The sequence below is a fragment of the Dipodomys merriami genome, unplaced genomic scaffold, assembly GCF_024711535.1.
Source record: "Dipodomys merriami isolate MVZ:Mamm:240054 unplaced genomic scaffold, mDipMer1.0.p SCAF_102, whole genome shotgun sequence".
NCBI lineage: Eukaryota > Metazoa > Chordata > Mammalia > Rodentia > Heteromyidae > Dipodomys > Dipodomys merriami.
The window spans coordinates 4,269,726-4,283,209 of NW_027202294.1; the positions used below are offsets into that span (position 1 = coordinate 4,269,726).

Below are 13,484 nucleotides of genomic sequence, written 5' to 3' on the forward strand. Positions count from 1 at the left end.
GAGTGTTATAAACTTCCCCGTGTAGTAAAAAATGATTGCTAGAGAGTATGGTGACCTCTAATTACCAGACCCTGGTGTAATATGCTAATCTTGTGGTTTTTGCCTTTAAAAATGCCTGTAACCTCGGTTTGGGGCTCCCTCCCTTGCCGGGGCAGAGAGGCTGTTTGCGCAAACGTCAAATAAACTCCTCTTGCTTATTGCATCTCCCGGCCTGGAGTCTGAGTTTTCTGGGGCGCCCTCCCGTTGACGAAAGTATCCCAGAAGTCTGGGGTCTTTCATTTGGTGCATTGGCCGGGAAACAGGCGCCCTCAGACCCCAAATTCCAGGACCGGTAGGAGGTAAGATAGAGCTCTTGCGTCTCGCGTCTTCTATGTTTGTTATCTCTGTTCTGTATTCTGCACTCTGGGATCCAAAGAAAAGTGCCTGTACAGGTCTGTCTCGGGCCAACGGGCTCTTGAGGTTTTCTCGGGTCGACGGGCTCTTGAGGTTTTGTCGGGCCGACGGGTTCTTGAGGTTTTCTCGGGCCGACGGGCTCTTGAGGTTTGGGGGGGAAGAGGGAACGTGGAGTCTCTCTCCTTCCCATGTAGAAGGAGGGGACGCGGAGTCTCTCTCCTTCCCGTGTAGAAGGAGGGAACATGGAATCTCTCTCCTTCCCGGGGAGTTTAGCCGTGGTCGGCCACTCCCATCTGAAGTTGCTTTTTCTGTTTGCAGTCCTTCGACTGCCGCGCAGCGCCTGTCTGGTTTCCTGTTTCTGTTTAGTGTTAATTGTCTCTGTTGTCTGTTTTGTTGTCCTTAAAGGGATGGGACAACAACTAACCACGCCCTTAAGTCTGACTTTAGATCACTGGAAAAAATTACAGCTCGAGCCCAGATTGTCAGGTTTTAGGAACTTGCTTGTTTGTCAATTATGAAACTGCCACTGACCACCTGCAAGTGGCCCCAGTTAGATCTCAGCCTCGGGCCTTGGCTCAGGGGGTCTGAGCGTGGGGGAGAACCTGTCAGTCTGAGGGGACGGCCGCTAGGGACTTTTGTCCCTTGCCCCAAGATGACTGGGAATTCTCCTCCGCCTTGGAAAGCCCCTGGGTCAACGTCTGCAGGAATCTAAGAGAAAAATCCTCTGGAGGTGAGTAGGGGGGGTTGAGTCCCCTGGTAAGTGAATGGTGGTGAGATGTCACCCCATTCACTGAGTCTTGATTTTGTCTTTGTGGCCACTTGTTTGTCTTGTTAACTTTAGTGTGTGTGTTTGTTTTATGTTTTCTGGGGTAGGGAAGTTCTGGGTGAGTGTGGCAGGCTCACTCAGCAGACTCTGGATTCAGCTTGCTGAGTGGGAGCAGCACAGAGTTCCGGTAGGGATAAACTGGGGCCCATTAGTCCCCAACTCAGCCTTCAGTTCTTGTCTAGTTCTGTTTTAGAATTGGTACCAGTTTTAAATGTGGATCCTTGGTTTTTGTGTTTATCTGTGTTTTTGTTATTTATTTAAACATCTCTGGGGGAATAAAAGTTCCAGCCCCCCACTGGGCTTGGTCACAGCCCTGCTAAGCCCCCCACCTTTTGTGTTACAGCAGCCAAGAGGCAGGGCATGGACAAGCCTCAGGCTGCAACTTCTCCCAGTGGAGGCTGTTGGAGGAGAGGCGAGGGTGTAGAAAGTTGTGAGCCTGGTCTGGACTTTCAGCTACTCCAGACAGCTTAACAATTTGTAAAGTGCTCTTGTCAAAATTGGGTAAAAATCAGGCCAGTTTAGTTTTAGGTGGCCCCCTCCCCCAGCCCTCCTCCAACAGACGGGATTCAAAAGACTAATTAGTGAATTGCCTTGCTAGATAAGCAAGCTCTGGGAAAATGAAGCCCAACAAAGGTACCTAGTTTAAAAGAAATACTGTCTTCAATTTTTGTTTAAAAACTTTAAAAGGTGTACATACAACTGATTTTGATTTTTGCGCGCTTTAAGATCTGTGTGAGTGTTTTGTGTGTGTTTGTGAACATGTTCAAAGATAAAAATTGTCAGCATGCTGTAACAATTGGGTGAGTTTAAATTTAAAAATTCAAAAGGTTATGAGGTTTGGACATTACCAAAGATTTTTTAAAAATCTTCATATTGTTTTAAATGGCTTTGTAAAGATTCTTTAACTTGCAAATTAGAAAATCTGGTATTTTAAAAGACTAATGTTTTAAAATGCATAAGGCTGTTTATATTGTAATCAAGTTATCTGGCTTAACAAAAATGCATTGGCAGTTTGGGATCTAATTCCCTTGGCTAAAATTTGGGGATAAATTAGGAATTTAAATGTAAAAGTTAGTTTAACACTGTCAAAGATGTTACCTGTTCTGTTTGTCTAAAACTGTGTATTTCATTCAAGAACCAAGAGAAGAGACGGGGGAAAAACTTAGAAGCCAACAGAAGACCTATCTTTAGGGGTAAGGGGTGAACAAGCAGAAGTTCAGTTCAGCTGGTCATGCATGGTGGGACAGGCCCTGGGAGGAGTCCACGCATGGTAAAAGAGGGCAAGCTAGCACAAATGCAGTTCATCTAACCCTAAAGAGTCGGATTGGGTGTGTGCCCATTCCATAGAAGGGGCCAAGTGGCCCATCTTTGTTCTCTCTTTTCCCTACAGATAGACACTGAAAACATGATGGTTAAAATGAGTGATGTGATGATCTGATTAGTATTGCTAAAACTTCCCCTTGGATGTGTTAACATTAAAATTAGGAAGGCCTTAAAAAAGAGGGTTAAAAAGTTATTTGTATAATGTGACTTGCTATTAATGTTTTACAATTAGGATGTTTTTAAAAGTCATAAAGATGCTAAGTCTAGTTTTTTGGTTCAGTTATGATGATTGTTATTTTCGCATTAAGGAAAAATTGTCATTTGAGTTTAAAATTTTTAATGTGTGTCTGTTTTAAAACAAGCAGCCAAGAGACAATGAGTGACACTTGGCCTCAATATTTTAAGAGGTTTTTTTTTTAAATGCAAATAAAAACTAAAGTATATTAAGAAGAAGATTAGTGGGAGACTTTAAAAAAATTAGAAAATGGATTTTGGATATAAAGTTTAAATGCAAAATTGATCTTGACATTGGCCTCAATGTAAACAGAGGAAAAATTAGTATTACCAAAATAATTGCTATTCCAGTTTGCTCTTATAGGTTGTTTTTTGAGTTTCCAGCAAAGTCCAGAGCAAAGCACAGAGGATTCTTACAAGTTGTCAGATGTAACTTTGACTCTTAATAAGTTCAGGTAAGAGCATGCTTAAAAGCTACTTCTATGTTGACACCTTGTTGCTTTTAATTGGAGTAAAATGGCCTTTTATAAGACTCACTGATCTGCAAACTGGTTCAAAGCCAGTCCGGGCAAAAAAAAAAAAAAAAAAAAAAAAAAAGGTCCCTGTGAGACTGTCACCTCTATTCAGCCAGCAGAGTACTAGCCCTGGACTAAAGAGTCAGGGGACAGTACTCAAGCCCTAAGCTCGAGACTCACAGTGGCAGAGTGCTAGCCCTGGACTGAAGAGTCAGGGGACAGCATTCAAGCCCGAGTCTGGGACTCAAAGTGGCAGAGTGCTAGCCTTAAGCTGTAGAGCTGAGGGACAGTGCTCAGGCCCCGAGTTCAAGTCCAGCAACCAGCTGAAGGGAAGTGCCAATGAGGCATTTATCCAATGTGGAGATGACACCCCTGGGACAAAAGCAATGGAGGAGCATCCAGAGGCAGTAAGCCACTGCTTGGATGGCAGAAATGTCAGATCCTAGAGTCATTTGTGCGTGGCCCTTCAAAACTGGTCAGAGCCGGGAGGTCATGGGAAGAATTTGTAAGCATGCCTAATGTCCATGACTATTTACCTTGTAAGGGACAGGAACTTGCCAGTCCTCTGTGATAGTAAAAAGCTAATGTTATAAAATGTGGGGTATAGTTTAAATCTCAACCTCTTTATGTGCCAGAAGCTCTAATTGGCAGCTCTAATTGAGCTGACACTAGTTACATGAAGTTCATCTGCTCAGGAAAAAAATTTGTAAACCTGAGAGTGTGTTTCTATTGATATCTGTCTTAGGCATTGTTGGGATCATTAGAGATCACATTCCTAAGCCATCTAGGAAGATGCTTTTGCAAACCAGAGTACTAAACAAGCTAAACTGCTGTAGCCGGAGAAAAGGTCTGTGCAGTTGTCAAAAGTTAAATATTGTTCTTAATGACATCTAACCCTGATGGCCTCTTTGTAAAATAGGCTAAAGTTATAGGTTCCTGGCTAGGTAAAATCAACGCCCCTGAAGTCAGCTTGAAGAAGTTACAGAACATGGACCTTCGCCCTTCTACCCTCCTTTTTTTTTTTTTTTTTTTTTTTAAGATCAAGGGTCCAGAGTCAGTTTTGGAAAAATGAGGCAAAATAGATCAGATAATTTTTTTTAAAAAGGCATAAAAAATAGTGTTAACTGTTGTAGGTGTGCAAGGTGTGGAGACTGCATCTGTCAGAGATGGTTACAAGACTAAGCCTTCTGAGCCTTCTGTGTCTGTTTACAAAAATATCTGGTTAGTGTAAGGTCCGCTCCTGGATGGCGAGCAGACTCCACCTTCCTCGCAGCAAAGTCTCCACCCAGTACCTGCGTTACCTAGGCAACTGGGACACCTGGAAGAGGTCACATCTGCATCCACTGAGGTCACATCTGAATTTGATGTGGCCACACCTTTCCCCACCCATACCCTACATAAGGGCTAGCCCAGGCCCAGACTCTCCCTTTTTTTCTCTCTCTGTTCGTTTCTAGCTCTTGCTGCTCTTTTCTTGCTCTCTTGCTCTCTCTCTTTCCCAGCCACGTGGAGTGCCAACCTTGCCTGGTCCCAGCAGGTCTACCCCTTACCTGAATACCACGTGAGTGCTACTGTTCTTACCCCTCTCTCTGCTCTTTTCTCTCTCTTTCCTCTCTTCCCAGCTCTCATTCCCAGGCCTTTCCCAGCCACGTGGAGTGCCAACCTTGCCTGGTCCCAGCAGGTCTACTGAATAAACCCCTTACCTAAATACCACGTGCGTGGTGCTGTTCTTACTCGGCCCACCTCTTTTTAAAAAACCTAACATAAATGGTGCCGTGACTCGGATAAAGGCTTAAAGTCAGGATAGCTGGGATTTCTCTGTTTTTTTCCTTTTTTTTCTTTTTTTTTTTGTTCTTCCCTTTTTGCTCTGAGGAATACCCGCAGTTCTGACGGCCTTTTGCGAACCAGTCTGTCTGCGGCGGAATCAACTCATCGATACCATTGCTGCCTTCACATCCACGTCCACACTTCTCTACTCTGGTGAGTGAAACTACTCTACGGCTCTCTGTCACTCAGTCTCTGTCCAGATGTGGCGCCACACCAGAGAGCTCCTACGGCCTTTAGCTGAAAGGCGGTCACCTCTGAAGCCGAGGACGCTTGGCTTTGGGGGCTTGGCCATTTCTCTCTAGAGGGCTCTGGGGGAAGTCGGGATGCCGCTTCTGCCTGGTCAGCTCTCCTTCACTCACCAGACTGACTCTCCTACTCATTTAATGGGGTGCTACGAATCACGCCTGAGCCATGAAACCCCTTTGAAATGTCTCCCGCGCTCCCTGGAAAGCCAGAGAGCCTCATTTTTATGCCATTCTCAGAAGCACAGTTTTTGCTATTGCAATGGTAAATGGTCAGAAGTTTAATTTCAGGCTTTTTGCTCTCTCTCTGCCATTCATGGGCAACTTTCTACCCTTTTTTTCTACAACTTTTTGGCTTGTGCCTTGAAGAGTGTGACGCAGGCTGGGTCCCAGGGACCCCCCTCTAGGTTCCCTCTCAAAGGCTAGCCAATGTAGGGTTAATCTATTCAGGCTTTCTTTGCATTCTTTCAGAAATTCGCCATCTTGAATCCGCCATCTTGGCCACGTGGTGGGTTAAGGGATTAGCCCCATCTGACCCTTAACCTTCCACTAAGTTTACTACTCCATCTATTCTAAGGTGCCTTGCTAACAAGTTGCTGTTTTCACAGGCCCTAGTAACTGAGGCCCAACCATCTGATGTGCTTTGTTAGCAAAGATGTCTAAATGTTGTCAAAATTTTAGGTTTTGAGTTTTGCCTTTTTTGTTTTGTGTTGTGTATTCTACTACTGACTACATGGTTCTAAAATACTGGGCATATCTATGCTAAAATTTTCATCACATCTAATGAGTTTTGTCATTTCAGAATATTTGTTGGCAATTCTTGGTAAGAACCAGGTAAGCTCTACTTATTCTACTTGATCTCCTTGTTGCTTTAATTGGAAATAATAAAGGGCTTTTGTGGCAAAGATTTCAGTTCAAAGCCAGCTCGGGCTAAAAAATCCCTAAGACTCCGTCTCCCAGCTAAACTCTGGAAGTGGTACTATAACTCAGTGTGGTAGAGTGCTAGCCTTGAGCAGAAGTGCTCAGGGACAGTGCCCAGGCCTTGAGTTCAAACCTCCTTAAATACTAGTGGTACTATAACTCAAAGTGTTTCAGTGCTGGCCTTGAGCAGAAGTGCTCAGGGACAGTGCCCAGGCCTTGAGTTCAAATCTTGAATACCAACTGGGACAAGCCTTCCCAGCAACGAGCACCTAGACTCAGCCAGTCTAGGGAACAAGGGAACGTGGAAAGGAGTAAGAGGAGATGATGTCACATCAGCTACTTTGTGCCTGCCCTTTCAAAATTAACCTGAGCCGGGAGGTCAGTAGAAGTAAGAAGCCTACCCAGCCAATGTCTATACCTGTCTACCTATTAACTGAACAGGAATTTATATTCTTGCCTTTGTCACCTGAATTCTCTACTTAGTTGCCAGATGTCAGAAGTAACTAGGGAAATTTCTACCAACATTTTCAGCCCCAAGTCCTTCCTCTTGCCATTTATTTGCTCTCTAGTATTTTTTTTCCAGCCCCTCAATGCTCATGAGACTTCTCCAGATTTCATCTAAGGACTCACACAACCAAGGGACAGCTGCTGTTCACTGCCTTCTCTGGGAGGAGACCAAATTCCAGCCTTTTACCCCTATTGTCGACGCCCCTTGTCAGCAGCAAGTAGCCAGAGAGAATTCTCTCCCTATTTCATGATTATTAAAAGGCTGGAATGTAAGGTCCGCTCCTGGATGGCGAGCAGACTCCACCTTCCTCGCAGCAAAGTCTCCACCCAGTACCTGCGTTACCTAGGCAACTGGGACACCTGGAAGAGGTCACATCTGCATCCACTGAGGTCACATCTGAATTTGATGTGGCCACACCTTTCCCCACCCATACCCTACATAAGGGCTAGCCCAGGCCCAGACTCTCCCTTTTTTTCTCTCTCTGTTCGTTTCTAGCTCTTGCTGCTCTTTTCTTGCTCTCTTGCTCTCTCTCTTTCCCAGCCACGTGGAGTGCCAACCTTGCCTGGTCCCAGCAGGTCTACCCCTTACCTGAATACCACGTGAGTGCTACTGTTCTTACCCCTCTCTCTGCTCTTTTCTCTCTCTTTCCTCTCTTCCCAGCTCTCATTCCCAGGCCTTTCCCAGCCACGTGGAGTGCCAACCTTGCCTGGTCCCAGCAGGTCTACTAAATAAACCTACCCCTTACCTGAATACTACGTGCGTGCTGGTGCGGTTCTTACTCACCTACCTCTTTTTAAAAACCTAACAGTTAGTAAAATGTTGTGATTTGGGTAAATTGTCCTGGGCTATTGTTTGAAGATCTTAAAAAGACCAGGATCAAAGCCTGCCTAGCCTATGCAATGTATCTTTAACCAGTCTGTGTAGGAATTTACAGCCCAGCATGAGGTGTGACAGTCCCTTGGAGCCACTGAGAGACCCTGCTGCTACTGCTGCTGCTGCTGCTGCATACCCTAATGGATATAGTTCAAAGATGGCCTGACAGCCACCTGGAGAAACTCCTGTCTGATTCCATCACCTGAGTCTGCTTCCTGGTTGACTGCTGCTAAATCTAAGATCTTGTGGGACATTCTTTTGGGTGATATCTAGAAACCCTCTCTTCCCACAGTGGATACTGTGGACAAGAATATCACTGGCTTGCTTGCCTTAGGCACTTCAGTGCATAGTGACTGGAAATCCTCTCTATGGTCACAGCCTAGTTTGGCTCTAGTATGGTAATAACCTGAGTGTGTTATCAATGGAAGTAATAAACTGAAAAGGAGGGAGGGGTAGTAAAGAAAGCCTTGGAAAAGGAATTGGGGAAAAATTGGTATCCCCTTTGGATAAGAAAGGATTTGAAGAGTAAGGATTGTCTTTAAGACAAACCTCAGAAAGTTTAAGTATGTAGCAAATGGTATGAGTATGTCTTGCACCTCTACCCCCAGGTTATATACCATGACTCCCGATCCTTCGAAGAATTGGCAGAAGGCCTGGCCCCCCGCAGATACAAAAGAGAACCCATCAGTGTAACATTAGCTGTCCTCTTGGGATTCGGGACCGCCGCAGGTATTGCGGGAGTAGGAGTAGGAGGGGCTGCATATGTGGAAGGTCAACAAAGCCTAAGACAACTAGAAGCTGCCGTGAACCAGAAAAAGCTATACAAAAATCAGTCACAGCATTAATGGACTCCCTCACCTCCCTATCAGAGGTAGCGCTTCAAAACCGTAGAGGTTTAGACTTAGTCTTTATCAAGGATGGTGGGTTGTGCGCAGCCCTAAAAGAAAAATGCTGTTTTTATGCTGATCATACTGGGATAGCGCACGACTCCATGGCCAAACTCCAAGAGCGTTTAGAAACGCACAATTGGGACAAGACTGAGCAAGGTAGCTGGTTTGAGAGTTGGTGGTCTAAATCACCCTGGCTCGATACTGATATGTTGCTGTCAGCGGTAGCAGGACCTGTCATTATCTTACTATTGCTTCTCACCTTTGGTCCTTGCATTTTTAACAAGCTATTGCAGTTTATTCGTGAAAGGCTGTCCATCATACAGGCCATGGTATTAGCCCAACAGTATCAAGTATTACAGACAAGTGACACGCCTACAAATGAGATAAGAACCTCCTAGATTTTAAGATTAAAATCAGCCCAAAGACAAGAGGAGGGAATGAAAGATTAAAAAATTAGAGTTACATTTTACAATTGCTAACTGCTGGTTTTGCTTTTGTAAACTTGCTCGCCCTAGCACTAACCCCTCTCCCTTCTGGAAATTAGTAATGGAGTAAAAAGTCTCTTGGAGCCCAGATGCCGGCCCCTGGGACAAGGTTTGTGGTCATAGATAAAGAACAAACAGGTATGTTTTTCTGGTTCCTGTTTGAAAATTCCCTAAGTGGCCAAATGGAACCCAGGATAGGGACCCAAGATAGGGACCCAAGATAAAGAACAAAGAGTATGTTCCTCTGCATCCCTGTGTGTAAAAATTCGGTATAGGGGGGCTCAAGATAAGGACCATCAGGTGAGCCCAGCAAACTAGGCCAAATGTTAATCACAAACCTGTAATTATGTAAACTCTCTGACCCTTATCTCCCAAAGTGACTATCTCCCGTTTGAGCATCCGTGCCAATTGTTTTATTACAAAGAGTGTTATAAACTTCCCTGTGTAGTAAAAAATGATTGCTAGAGAGTATGGTGACCTCTAATTACCAGACCCTGGTGTAATATGCTAATCTTGTGGTTTTTGCCTTTAAAAATGCCTGTAACCTCGGTTTGGGGCTCCCTCCCTTGCCGGGGCAGAGAGGCTGTTTGCGCAAACGTCAAATAAACTCCTCTTGCTTATTGCATCTCCCGGCCTTGGAGTCTGAGTTTTCTGGGGCGCCCTCCCATTGATGAAAGTATCCCAGAAGTCTGGGGTCTTTCAAGAGCAGTGGCCTTCAGCAAAGGAGCTCAGAGAAAGTGCCCCGGCCTTGAGTTCAAGCCCAATAACTGACCCACCCCCTCCCCCCCCCCCCAAAGAAAGAAAGAACTATAGTTTTACTTGGCTCGGTGAAAAGTCCTCCAAGTTTGTGTCTGTGCCATTGCTCTGAACTATGTTCTGCTGCTGCCCCTTTGTAATTACCGTGGGCTCCAGGAGGAAAAAAAGAATCACTGATAATTATCCTAAATGGAAGGAAAACTACCCCTCAAACAGGCAGTGCCTTCTTCTTATCTTCTGAAAGAAAAGAGACTGCTTTGTTCCTGTTCTGTTCCAGCAGTAAAGTGAAAACAACTTCTCTGGAACTCCTCCAAGAACAAAGACTGTCTATATCCCTCAAAATGTCTGAAGATGTACTGACGTGCTGTCTTCCTAGGGCTGTCATGTAATACATCTCTTTTTCTGCCTTCACCTTGTGTCTTTATTTGGCACATGGCAACAACTGCTGGACCTTGGGCGTAGGGTCTAAAAACCCAGGTTCAATTTTATTTTGAAAGGACAATAAACATACTAGACTGAGGACAATTTCTGTAGTGAGTACATATTTGGTAAATCCTGAATTTGCTACCTCTTGACAGTGAAATAAGGAGGCTGAGTCTAAGTAACTTCATGCAGCCATCCTGGTGCCTCTTGCTTGGGGAGGGAATTCTCCATCCAGTGCTGAAAAGCCCAGAGGTGAGAGAGGCCATTCATTGAATGCAGATGTCTAGCTCAAGGTGAGCTAGGAGGGCTGTTTCAGAGAAATGCAGATGTCATAGCTTTAGGAAAGCTTTGCATATAGAGAATGCTCTGATTCTGCATTAATTAACTTCCTAAATGGCTTTAATCTCCAGTCTCTGAGTAGCCTCTGAGCATACCCCATATGGAAGGTTATTCCCTAGATGGAAAAGTTCTGAGTTCTTCTGAGTATGTCTATTTAAGGTCTGGCATCTTGTTTTCATGATGGAGGAAGGTGACATTCTCCCCCCCCCCCCCCCCCAGGTAATAGGCATGCCTGGATCCCTGGAGTCAGGGATGGGCACTTGGCTGATAGGTTACTGAACCTGTGGGTCCTGTGCCTGAGATGGGAAATTTCTTGTGACTCTGCCCCTTGCCCTAACCCTATTTAGACTCCGACCTGCATAGGTATCAGTATGCCATGTTATGTGTCTCCATGTTCCTGTACTGTTGCTTGTCTCCTCTCTTTTCTTTGGTCATCATGGTGTCCCAGTTCAGCTTTCTATCAGAGCTGAATTGGTTTGTTGGCCCATTTCCTAACAGTGTTAAGTGTATTTATGGGCTGCAGGTTTTTGTTACAACTGGCTGTCTGTAGACTGTAAGCATTATGCCCACCTTTGGGCCTCAGCTCCACCCAGACCTGAGCTCCTCCCTGCCCTGGAGTCCCCACCTTATAGCTGGCCCCTCCCTCCAGCTGGCTCCACCCAGGTCCACCTGAACTTCCATCTATCTCACTTCCTAACCCGAGACCCTGCTGCTACCCATAGCAGAGGTGCCATGTGCTCTCTCTCCGAGAGAAATATGGCTCCTCTATTAAACCTTGTAATAATCTTTCTCCTGTGCCTGTCTGCCTCGGCATGCCATGGATGTGATGGATCCTTTCATTGATCCATTCACAGACTAATTTGTAAGAAAGATACCAAGATTTGATCATTCAAAATGTGGCTTCTCTGATAATTTACCTTATAACAGCAGGGTGCTTCTTTCAGAATCAATCTGAACAATAATGGCATTGAACTCTCAGGTTAGTGTTGGCATTCTCCCCACCTCAGGTCCTAAGTCACTCCCACTACCTTTCCCAGGGCAGCTTGTAGCCCCCAGCTCCACCAGACCTGAGCTCCTCCCTGCCCTAGAATTCCAGGATACTGGCCACTTTTTCTCTCCACTCAGACCTACCTGCACATGCAGAGTACCTCCTGCCACTATCCCCAGTTATGAGCTACCACCTCGATGGGGCAGACCCCATATTGCTCTCCATCTCATGGGCAAGTTGACCACACTAATAAACATCTTTATAATCCTTCTCCACCTGTATGTGCTGCCTCTGAGTGGTCCCCTAGGAAAGCTGGGATGGATTCTTTCAGTTAGGGTAAAGAACAACTAATCATAGGTCTTTTGCTGGGTGCTGGTGGCCCATACCTGTAATCCTAGATACTCAAGAGGCTTAGATCTGAGGATTAAAGTTCAAAGCTTTCCTGGGCAGAAAAATAAGATGTATCTCCAATTAACCACCAGAAAAAAGGAGGTGGTGCTGTGGCTCAAGGTGGTAGAGCACTAGCTTTGAGCAAAAAGAGCTCAGGGATAGCTCCCAGGCCCTGAATTCTAGCCCCATGACCTACAAAAAAAGAAAGATAAACAAATAAGTAAATTAATAAATGTCTTTTGAGGATAAATATATCTCTATATACTCTAAGCATTGTGGTTTATGATTGTGAAGTAACAAAAAGACCAAGTCTAAGTAAGTTACCCTGTTCACACAGCCATCCTATTGCCTAACCAGGTGATGGGGTAGTCCACCCAGCTTCAGAGGCTTCCAGGTGAAGCAAGCCATCCTTTGAATTGCAGATGCCTAGCTCAGTAGGTAGAGCAAAGAGAGCTCTCAGCTTTAGAGGATATGCAGAGATCATGTTAGTTAGCCCCAGGAAAGCTGGTCCTTGTGATTTGTTGATGTTGGGGCCTTGTCTGCCCCCAAGGTTTTTGTCTTTACAAGCTTGGTGTAAGTTCTGTGCAGGGAAAGTGGGGGGGGGTAGCCATACTGGTCTTTGAGACAACAGTCTATCATGTCGACTCTGGCTTTCTAATAAAGACTCCCAATTCCATCTCTCCAAAGGTGGCTTCTCTGTATCCTACCTGTAAGGTCCCTCCTGGATGGCCAGCAGACTCCACCCTCCTTGCAGCAAAGTCTCCACCCAGTACCTGCGTTACCTAGGCAACTGGGACACCTGGAAGAGGTCACATCTGCATCCGCTGAGGTCACATCTGAATTTGTTGTGGCCAAACCTTTCCCCGCCCATACCCTACATAAGGCCTAGCCCAGGCCCAGACGCTCTCTTGCTGCTCTTTTCTTGCTCTCTCTGTTCTATTCTAGCTCTCTCTCTGTTCTTTTCTTGCTCTCTCTCTTTCCCAGCCACGTGGAGTGCCAACCTTGCCTGGTCCCAGCAGGTCTACCCCTTACCTGAATACCACGTGAGTGCTACTGTTCTTACCCCTCTCTCTGCTCTTCTCTGGCTCTTTTCTCTCTCTCTTTCCTCTCTTCCCAGCTCTCTCTCATTCCCAGGCCTTTCCCAGCCACGTGGAGTGCCAACCTTGCCTGGTCCCAGCAGGTCTACTGAATAAACCTACCCCTTACCTGAATACCACGTGCGTGCTGCTGCTGTTCTTACTCGGTTACCTCTTTTTAAAAACCTAACACTACCAACTCCATTTACTGTACAACAATTGTAATCTCAGCACTGGAGAGAATTGTGAGTCTAGGATAGTCTACAATACGTAAGGAGATGCTTAAAATACAGTAAATAAATACATATATTTATATGTACATACATAACAACCACAAAAGTGCCCCCATGTAGAGTGAGAATGATGTAAATAGCAAGCTAGTGATGAAGTGCTGCCAAATAAGCCTCCAGCTAGGACTCTGAAGATATCATTATTCTGTACATAGGTAGTCCATAGTATGAACTAAGAAGCAGGCTGG

General features: G+C 45.3%; 1 protein-coding gene across 1 annotated transcript in view; it reads left to right on the top strand.

The window, feature by feature from the left end:
* The first annotated feature begins 243 nt into the window (after positions 1-243).
* LOC138808980 (uncharacterized) overlaps positions 244-13,484 on the top strand; it is a 28,979-nt gene continuing 15,738 nt past the window's right edge. The window contains exon 1 of the mRNA XM_069995368.1: positions 244-338. The gene's annotated coding sequence lies outside the window, so the exon portion shown is untranslated. The remainder of the gene's footprint in view (positions 339-13,484) is intronic.